Source organism: Pan troglodytes, chromosome 3 (assembly GCF_028858775.2).
Source record: "Pan troglodytes isolate AG18354 chromosome 3, NHGRI_mPanTro3-v2.0_pri, whole genome shotgun sequence".
Taxonomy (NCBI): Eukaryota; Metazoa; Chordata; class Mammalia; order Primates; family Hominidae; genus Pan; species Pan troglodytes.
Window position 1 is genome coordinate 129,032,479 of NC_072401.2, and position 10,064 is coordinate 129,042,542.

Here is a 10,064-nt window from a genome sequence, read left to right on the forward strand (position 1 = left end):
GCAAACTATCGCAAGGACAAAAAACCAAACACCACATGTTCTCACTCATAGGTGGGAATTGAACAATGAGAACACATGGACACAGGAAGGGGAACATCACACACAGGGAACTGTTGTGGGGTGGGGGAAGGGGGGAGGGATAGCATTAGGAGATATACCTAATGCTAAATGACGAGTTAATGGGTGCAGCACACCAACATGGCACATGTATACATATGTAACAAACCTGCACATTGTGCACATGTACCCTAAAACTTAAAGTATAATAATAATAAAATTTAAAAAAGAGTCATATGATCATCTCAATAGATGCAGAAAAAGCATCTGATAAAATCCAGCATTGCTTTACGATTAAAACCCTCAGCAAAATCAGCATAAAAGGGACATACTGAAAGGTAATAAAAGCCATCTACGACAAACCATAGCCAACAATGTACTGAACGGGGAAAAGTTAAAGCATTCCCCCTGAAAACTGGAACAAGACAAGGATGCCCACTTTCACTACCTCTATTCAACATAGTACTGGAAGTCCTAGTCAGAGCAATCAAGAGAAAGAAACAAAGGGCATCCAAATCAGTAAAGAAGAAGTCAAACAGTCACTGTTCACCAATGATATGATCGTATACCTAGAAAACCCTAAAGACTCATCCAAAAAGCTCCTGGAACTGGTAAATAAATTCAGCAAAAGTTCAAGATACAAAGTTAATGTACACAAATCAATAGTCCTTCTATACACTAACAATGACCAAGCTGAGAATCAAATCAAGAACTCCACCCCTTTTACAATAGCTGCAAAAATAAAATAGAATACTTAGGAATATACTGAACCAAGGATGTGAAAGACCTCTACAAGGAAAACTACAAAACACTGCTGAAAGAAATCACAGATGACACAAACAAATGGAAACATATCCCATGCTCATGATGGGTAGAATCAATATTATGAAAATGACCATACTGCCGAAAGCAATCTACAAATTCAGTGCAATTCCCATCAAAATACCATAACCATTCTTCACAGAACAGAAAAAAAAAATCCTAAAATTCATATATGGAACCAAAAAAGAGCCTGCATATCCTAAGCACGACTAAGCAAAAAGAACAAATCTAGAGGCACCACATTACATTACCTGAGTTCAAACAATACCATAAGGCCATGGTCACCACAACAGCATGGTACTGGTATAAAAAACAGGCATATAGGCCGGGCGCAGTGGCTCATGCCTGTAATCCCAGCACTTTGGGAAACTGAGGCAGGCGGCATTCGAGACCAGCCTGGGCAACGTGGTGAAACCCCATCTGTACTAAAAATACAGAAAATTAGCCAGGGGCAGTGGCAGGTGCCTGTAATCCCAGCTACTCAGGAGGCTGAGGCAGGAGAATTGCTTGAACCTGGAAGGCAGAGGTTGCAGTGAGCCAAGATCATGCCACTGCACTCCAGCCTGGGCAACAGAAATGAAACTCTGTCTCAAAAAAAAAAAAAAAAAAAAAAAAACAGGCATATAGACCAAGGGAACAAAATAGAGAACCCAGAAATAAACCCAAAGACTTACAGCCAACTGATCTTCAACAAAGCAAAGAAAACCATTCAACAAATGGTGCTGGGATAATTGGCAAGCCACATGTAGAAGAATGAAACTGGATCCTCATCTCTCCCCTTATACAAAAATCAACTCAAGATGGATCAAAGATTTAAATCTAAGACCTAAAACCATAAAAATTCTAGAAGATAACACTGGAAAAACCCTTCTAGACACTGGCTTAGGCAAAGACTTCATGACCAAGAACCCAAAAGCAAATGCCACAAAAACAAAGATAAACAGATGGGACTTACTTAAACTAAAAAGCTTCTGCACAGCAAAAGAAATAGTCAGTAAATAGACAACTCACAGAGTGGGTGAAAATCTTTGCAATCTATACATCTGAGAATGTACTATTATAATATCCAGAATCTATAAGGAATTCAAACAAATCAGCAAGAAAAAAACAATTCCATCAAAAAGTGGGCTAAAGACATGAATAGACAATTGTCAAAAGATATACAAATGACCAAGAAACATATGAAAAAATGCTCAACATCACTAATTATCAGAGAAATGCAAATCATAACCATGATGGGATACTACCTTACTCCTGCAAGCATGGCCATAATAAAAAAAAAATTTTTTTTTAAAAGATGTTGGCATGGATGTGGTGAAAAGAAAACACTTTTACACCGCTGGTGGGAATGTAAACTAGTACAACCATTATGGAAAACAGTGTGAAGATTCCTTAAAGAACTAAAAGTAGAACTACCATTTGATCCAGCAATCCCACCCCTGGGTATCTACCCAGAGAAAAAGAAGTCATTATACGAAAAAGATACTTGCACATGCATGTTTATAGCAGCACAGATCAACTACAAAAATATGGAACCAGCCCAAATGCCCATCAATCAACAAGCGGATAAAGAAAATGTGAGATATACATATATATGTTCTATCAACAAAATCTATTTTATCTGTAAACCATAATAAAGCTGTTGTCTCTGTGTGTGTGCGTGTGTGCGTGTGTCTCTGTGTGTGTCTTCTATCAACAAAATCTACTTTATCTGTAAACCATAATAAAACTGTTGCAAGTATAGCACTTTCTTGAGGGCTGTGAGTCAATCTAGGAAATTACATACATACCATGGAATGAATACTACTCAGCCATAAAAAGTAACAAAATAATGGCATTTGCAACAACCTGGATGGAATTGGAGACCATTATTCTAAGTGAAGTAACTCAGGAAAGGAAAACTAAACATCATATGTTCTCACTCTTAAGTGGGAGCTAAGCTATGAGGATTCAAAGGCATTAAAATGATAGAATGGACTTATGGACTTTGGGGACTCAGGGGAAAGGGTGGGGAGTGGCGAGGGATAAAAACATAAATTTATTTCAGGTTGTGGGCTCGCCGTGATGGAAAGACACATCATGTGATTAAAGAGTTGGGCTTTTTGAAAGGTGAAATCAGCCCAACCTTCAGGGAGGAGTAGGGGGCTAGAAATTGAGTTCAATCGTGTGACCAGTGATTTAATCAATTTTGTCTGTGTAATGAAACCCCAGTAAAAACAACACTAAAGCTCAGTCTTCTCATTGGTGACAAAAATTAATGTGCCAGGAGGGTGATGCATCTTGATGACACAGAAGCTTCATGTTTGGGACCCTGCCAGGCCTCACCCTATGCATATCAAAAATAAATAAATAAATAAATAAATTACTAATTTATGATCACCAAGCAGTGTTATTCAAGAAATGGAGGAATAATCAGGAAATCAACAAAATCTATTTTATCTGTAAACTTGTCACAAACTTTGAAGAGTCTTGGATTTTGCCCTACTTGCAAGGTAACTCAGCCTGACACAGTCTCACTGATGCTGGTAAAGTTGGCAAATACCCAACTTTTGGTAGTATACATAAAACTCCAGGACCAAGGGTGAAGAACAATTTATTTTTTAAAAAATAGCAGTAGCCTGGCTATCAGCAATTTTGTGCCTATTCCCTGAGGCCTAATTCTTACCGGGCAGCACAAATAGAATGATGACACCTGCACATACAGTGGGTTGCATTTTAGGAGAAGAGTCTGGCTTACGAGACCAATTTTTTTTCCTTTGCAGAAAAACAAACAAAAAAACACCACAGAGGCCAGTGCAGTGGTGTGTGCTGGGGATGGTTGAGGTGAGAAGATTGCTGGACAAAATAGAGAGACCCCCTCTCTAAAAGATACATAAATATATATTTTTTAAAACACATAAATCTACCCTCTTAACAATTTCTAAGTGTACATACAGTACAGTATTACTAATTAAATGCACACTGTAATTCAATACATCTGTAGAACTTTTTCATCTTCCATGTTTCAAAGTTGAGCTAAAAGTTGAACAACAGCTACCTGTTTCCCCTCCCCCTTCCATGGTAGAAGGGACCAAATACCATTCTACTCACTGTTTCTATGAGTTGGATTTCTTTGAATCCTTCATATAAGCAGAATCATGCAGCATTTGTCTTTTTGTGATTGCTAATTTCACTTAGTATAATGTCTTCAAGGTTAATCCAAGTTATCCAAATGAAAAGATTTCCTTCTTTTTTAAGGCCAAATAATATTTTATTGCGTATATAAACCACATTTTTATTTATTTTTATTTTTTCGATGAGAAAAAAAGTGAAGTATTTATTTTCATTAATATCTGACTGAAGATTAGGATTCCATAAATATAAACAACAAATCACTGTAGTAGCTATATAAGTCACTATAGTAATTTTGCAACTACCAAAAATTGCAAACATTTTCACATTGCATTACAGATGTAGGTATAATAAAATATTACTTGCAGTCATTGCTACTTTAAAACTATAGGAGTTATTAAATCAGCTGCTAGATTTTTATAAATATACACATTGCATCATATCACAAAGTATAAAATATTTTGATAATTTTATTTCATAATAATTTCCTGCAATCCTATGTATTTTATGCATTTAAAAACATTGCTCTGAGAAAGGTCCATAGGCTTCATCAGACTGTCAAATCACTATCTTGTGCAAAATCAAGAACCCTTGTCCTACAGGAAGATACACACAGGTCAAATAAGGATCCCTGGAGTTAGAAGAACAAGTAATAGCCCAAGGCAGCCTCCTCCTCTTTATTCCATGTCCTAGCATTAATCCTGCCTACCCTCTCTGTTCCAGGCCTCTGAGGTATTCCTCCTTGTAGACTTGTACCCACCCATTCTTGTTCAGCCTCTCAACCTCTGCTCCAACTTCCATATATTTAGATTAATTCATTCATTCATCAAATATTTTTCTGGGGACTTATTATACACTAAGTACTATTCTAGATAGTGAAGGTACAGCAGCAAAAGAACAAATAATAAAACTTGTCTTCACAGAGGACATTCTAGTGGGGGAACAGACCATGAGCAGAATAAAGAAGTATGATGTTGAAGCGTGTAAGGGAAAATAAAGCAGAGAGGCCAGGCTGCCTGAGATTCTTCTTCTGAAAATAAAGCAGGGAAGGGAAACAGGGTTTTCCAGGAAAAGGGAGGGACTTGAAGTTTTTAAATAGAATGAGCAGGGAAGGCTGTGCTGAAAAGTTAACATCAGATACAGACTTGAAAGAGGAGAGGGTGAGTCACTTAGCCCTCCAGGCTGAGAGAAGAGCAAGTGCCAAAGCTGGAGTATGCTTGGTGTATTGGGAGAAGTCAGAAGGCCAGTGTGGCTGGAGTGAAGTGGATGTAGGGAAAACAGCAGGAGTGAGGTCAAGCAGATACGTGATGGGAAAGAAGACCACGTGGAGGAGCATGGTAAGCTACTGAAAGGACTTCAGCTTTTACTCTGAGTGAGATGGGGACCACTGCAGAGATTGAGCAGAGGGCCAACATGATCTAAAATGTTTTAACAGAATTTCACTGGCTTCCATGCGGTGAATAGACAAAGTGGGGCAGGAGCAAAAGCAGGAAGAATGAATAATGGATGCCAGCACTTGACGTGTGGTGCTTTGGAGTGGGCTTTGGAGCCAGGCTGCCTCAGATTCTTAATCTGTAAAATAGTATCTGTTCTTCACCAATAAAATGGAAAAAGAATAAACCTAATGTGAGGATTAGATCAGCTAACATGGGCAAACTTCTTAGAATAGTGCCTGGCACATTGTAAATATTCATTAAATGTTGACTTTCCTTACTTTTCTCAGAGCCTAGGATACATGCTATGAGGGTACCACACCGCTATTTGACACATAGTGGGCAAGACGGTAGGACTTGAATGAGTTTTGGGGGGGATCTTGTTCCTATGTCTTGATTTTAGGAGAGTAGTTAAGCAAAGGAAGTATCAGATGCTGCCTTGAAATCTAGAACCTTATTCTTTTCATGTGATGATAGTGACAAAGCAACTGACACCAACTCTGATTACAGAAAGTAGGGAATTGGTGAATTGAATGTGTACTGCTACTTAAAAAAATAGAGACATGGCTGGGCGTGGGGGCTCACACCTGTAATCCCAGCACTTTGGGAGGCTGAGGCGGGCAGATCATGAGGTCAGGAGATCAAACCATCCTGGTGAACATGGTGAAACCCCGTCTCTACTAAAAATACAAAAATGAGCTGAGTGTGGTGGTGCACGCCTGTAATCCCAGCTACTCCGGAGGCTGAGGCAGGAGAATCGCTTGAACCCGGGAGGTGGGGGTTGCAGTGAGATTGCACCACTGCACTCCAGCCTGGGTGACAGAGCGAGACTCCATCTCAAAAAAAAAAAAGAAAGAAAAGAAGAAAAAGAAATAGAGATGTAGCTATGATTAAACAGATGAAGAACCAAAGCATCCTATAAGGAAGTATCTTTAAAATTGCACAGATGTCAGCCGGGTGCAGTGGCTCACGCCTGTAATCCCAGCACTCTGGGAGGCCAAGGTGGGTGGATCACCTGAGATAAGGAGTTCAAGACCGCCTGGCCAACATGGTGAAACCCTGTCTCTACTAAAAAAACAAAAATTAGCCGGGCATGGTGGTTGGCACCTGTAATCCCAGCTACTCAGGAGGCTGAGGCAGGAGAATCACTTGAATATGGGAGGCGGAGGTTGCGGTGAGCTCAGATCGTGCCACTGCACTCCAGCCTGGGCAACAGACAAGACTTTTTCTAAATAATAATAATAATAATAATAATAAATAAAATTGTATAGATGTCAGCTGGTGCAGCGGCTCACGCCTGTAATCCCAGCACTTTGGGAGGATGAGATAGGCAGGTCACCTGAGGTCAGGAGTTCGAGACCAGCCTGGCCAACATGGCAAAACCCCGTCTCTACTAAAAACACAAAAATTGGCCAGCGGTGGTGGTATGCGCCTGTAATTCCAGCTGCTTGGGAGGCTGAGGCAGGAGAAGCCCTTGAACCCAGGAGGCAGAGGTGGCAGTGAGCCGAGATCAGGCCATTGCACTCCAGCCTGGGCGACAGAGCGAGACTCTGTCTCAAAATAAATAAATAAATAAATAATCTTATAATTATTAAATGAATTGGAGAGGACAGTGATGTTAGCAAGATGGCAGAGTATTGTTATGGATAATAATAGTTATCCATAAATGATAATAACTTTGGGAGGGATCAAGGGCCCATTTAAGAACCTGTGGTAACACAGTGGAGGAGAAAAATGGAGAATAACCAATGTGGAACAATCAAAGGACAGCAGTATACCTGAGACATCTAGAGACAGGAACAAAAGACAAGGGTAGGAGCTATTAGTATCAGCCGCACAGCATGGGCTACTGTGGTCCCCACTCACCTGCTCTATAGAGGACACCAGCAACTGAGGTAACCAACAGCCATCCCCACTGCAGACCCCTCCACTACCACCAGAGAGGGAAACATGGCTATGCCCCCTCCAAAGGCGCCACTGTTGGGCTTTTCAGGACTGGAGCCATCATCCCTCACAATCCCGTGCTAATCCCTGACATCTGAACTATGGTCATTTCTCTGTCATGCTTCCTGTTACGCCTGAAGAACTGTGGGTCAATTAAACTTCTTTTCTGCATAAATTACCCAGTCTCAGGTAGTTCTTTATAGCAGTGTGAAAACAGACTAATACACCATACTACACAAAGCAATCTACAGATTCAGGGCAGTCCCTATCAAAATTGTAATGGCATTTTTCACAGAAATAGAAAAAGCAATCCTAAAATTAACCTGGAATTACAAAAGACCTTGAGTAGCCAAAGCAATCTTGAGCAAAAAGAAGAAAGCTGGAGGCATTATACTACCTGATTTCAAAATAATTTATAAAGCTATAGTAATTAAAACAACATGGTACTGGCCTAAAAACAGACATATAGACAAATGGAACAGAATAGAGAGCCCCAAAATAAATCCATACATTTAGGCAACTGATCTTCAACAAAAGTGCCAAGAACACACAATATGGAAAGGACAGCCTCTTCAATAAAGGGTGTTGTCAAAACTAGACCTCCACATGCAGCAGAATGAGAGTGAACCCTTATGTCAGCTGATATACAAAAATCAACACAGAATGGATCAAAGATTTAAACACAAGACCTGAAACTGTAAGACTATTAGAAGAAAATATAAAGGATAAGCTCCATGATATTTGTCTAGGCGATGATTTTTTTAAAATATGACCCCAAAAGCACAGGCAACAAAAGCAAAAATTGGCAACTGAGATTGTGTCAAACCAAAATGCTTCTGCACAGGCAAGGAAACAATCAACTGAGTGAAGAGACTACCCATGACTTGGGAGAAAATATTTGCAAACCATACATCTGATAAAGGGTTAATATCAAAATAAAGAACTCAACTTGATAGCAAGAAAGAAGTAATTTTATTAAAAAATGGGCCAATGACCTGAAAAATCACTTCTCAAAATAAGATACACAGCCAAGCGCACCTCTAGTCCCAGCTACTTCGGAGGCTGAGGCAGGAGGTTCACTTGAGCCTAGGAGTTTGAAATGAAACTGGGCAACATAGTAAGACCCTGTCTCATATTTTTTTAAAAGGGAAGAAGATATACAACTGGCCAAATAAAATATTTTAATTTTCACATTATTTACTGATGTGTATTTTAAAGAAATAAAGAAACAAAATAATAGTTCTTTATATTTATCTACATAGTTCCATTTCTTTCTTTCTTTTTTCTTTTTTGAGACAGGGTTTCACTCTGTCACCCAGGCTGGAGTGTGGTGGTGCGATCTCAGCTCACTGCAACCTCCACCTCCTGGGTTCAAGCGATTCTCGTGTCTCAGCCTCCCAAGTAACTGGGATTACAGGCACACTCCACCACACCCAGCTAATTTTTTATTTCTGGTAGAGACAGGATTTCACCATGGTGGCCAGGCTGGTCTCGAACTCCTGGCCCAAGTGATCCGCCTGCCTCGGCCTCCCAAAGTGATTGGATTACAGACATGAGCCACCATGCACAGCCCATAATTCCCATTTCTGATGTTCTTGATTACTTTCTGACAATATGAGTTTCTATTTCTTATCAAATCCACGCAGTGTGAAAAAATTCCTTTGGCATTTCTTGTAGTGCAGGTCAGTGGATGATGAATTATCTTGTTTTCATTTATCTAAATTACTATTTTTGTTAGGTAATAGAATTCTGAATTGACAGGGGCTTTCTTCATCAGCACTTAAAGATGTCAATTCACTGTCTTTTTCCTTCCATTATTTCTTGTGAGAAGTCAACATCATTTATATTACTTTTTTGTGTGTGTAATATATTGATTTTTGTCTGGTTGTTTTCAAGATTTTTCTTATTATCTTTGATAATCATTTGACTTTGATGGTCAAATTATGACTGTCACTTGATTATTATGTACCTTGGTGTGGTTTTCATTGAATTTATCTTGCTTAGGATTGACTGAGCCTCTTGAATATGTATATTTATGTTTTTCATTGGCTATTCTTTCTTAAATATTTTTTGCCCCCATCTTTTTCTCTTTTTTCTTGTGGGGGTCCGATAACGTACATTGGTCTTTTAAAAATATCGTTCTACAGATCACTGAAGCTGTATTCATTATTTTTTTTGAGGCGGTGGCTCATAAGATTTTTTAAGTACTATTTATCTATCATCAAGTTGCCTGATTCCTTCATCTGTCATCCCCACTCTACTATTAAGCCCATTCAGCAAAGTCTTCATTTGCCCTTTTTTCAGGTCTATGATTTCCATTTGGTTCTTTTTCTAGTTCCTATTTCTGTGTTGAAATTCCTATTTGCTCATTCATTACTAGCATAAATTCCTTTGCATTCTGGAGCATAATAGTTATAATAGCTACTTTTAAATCCTTAAATACTAATTCTTTCATCTTGGTCAACTTTGTGGTTGGTCTCTATTGATTCTGTTTTGTCTTTTTTAATTTCATGTCACATTTTCTTATTTTGTTAATATCTACTAATTTTAGATTTTAGCCTGGGCATTTTGAAAACTTCATGTTAGATACAATAGATTTTGTTATATTTGTCTTAAAAAGTACCATTATGTTGTTTTTATAGACATCTAAATGAGCTAAACTCAAATTCCAAACTATCTTCCTTGGAGTGGGCAGCA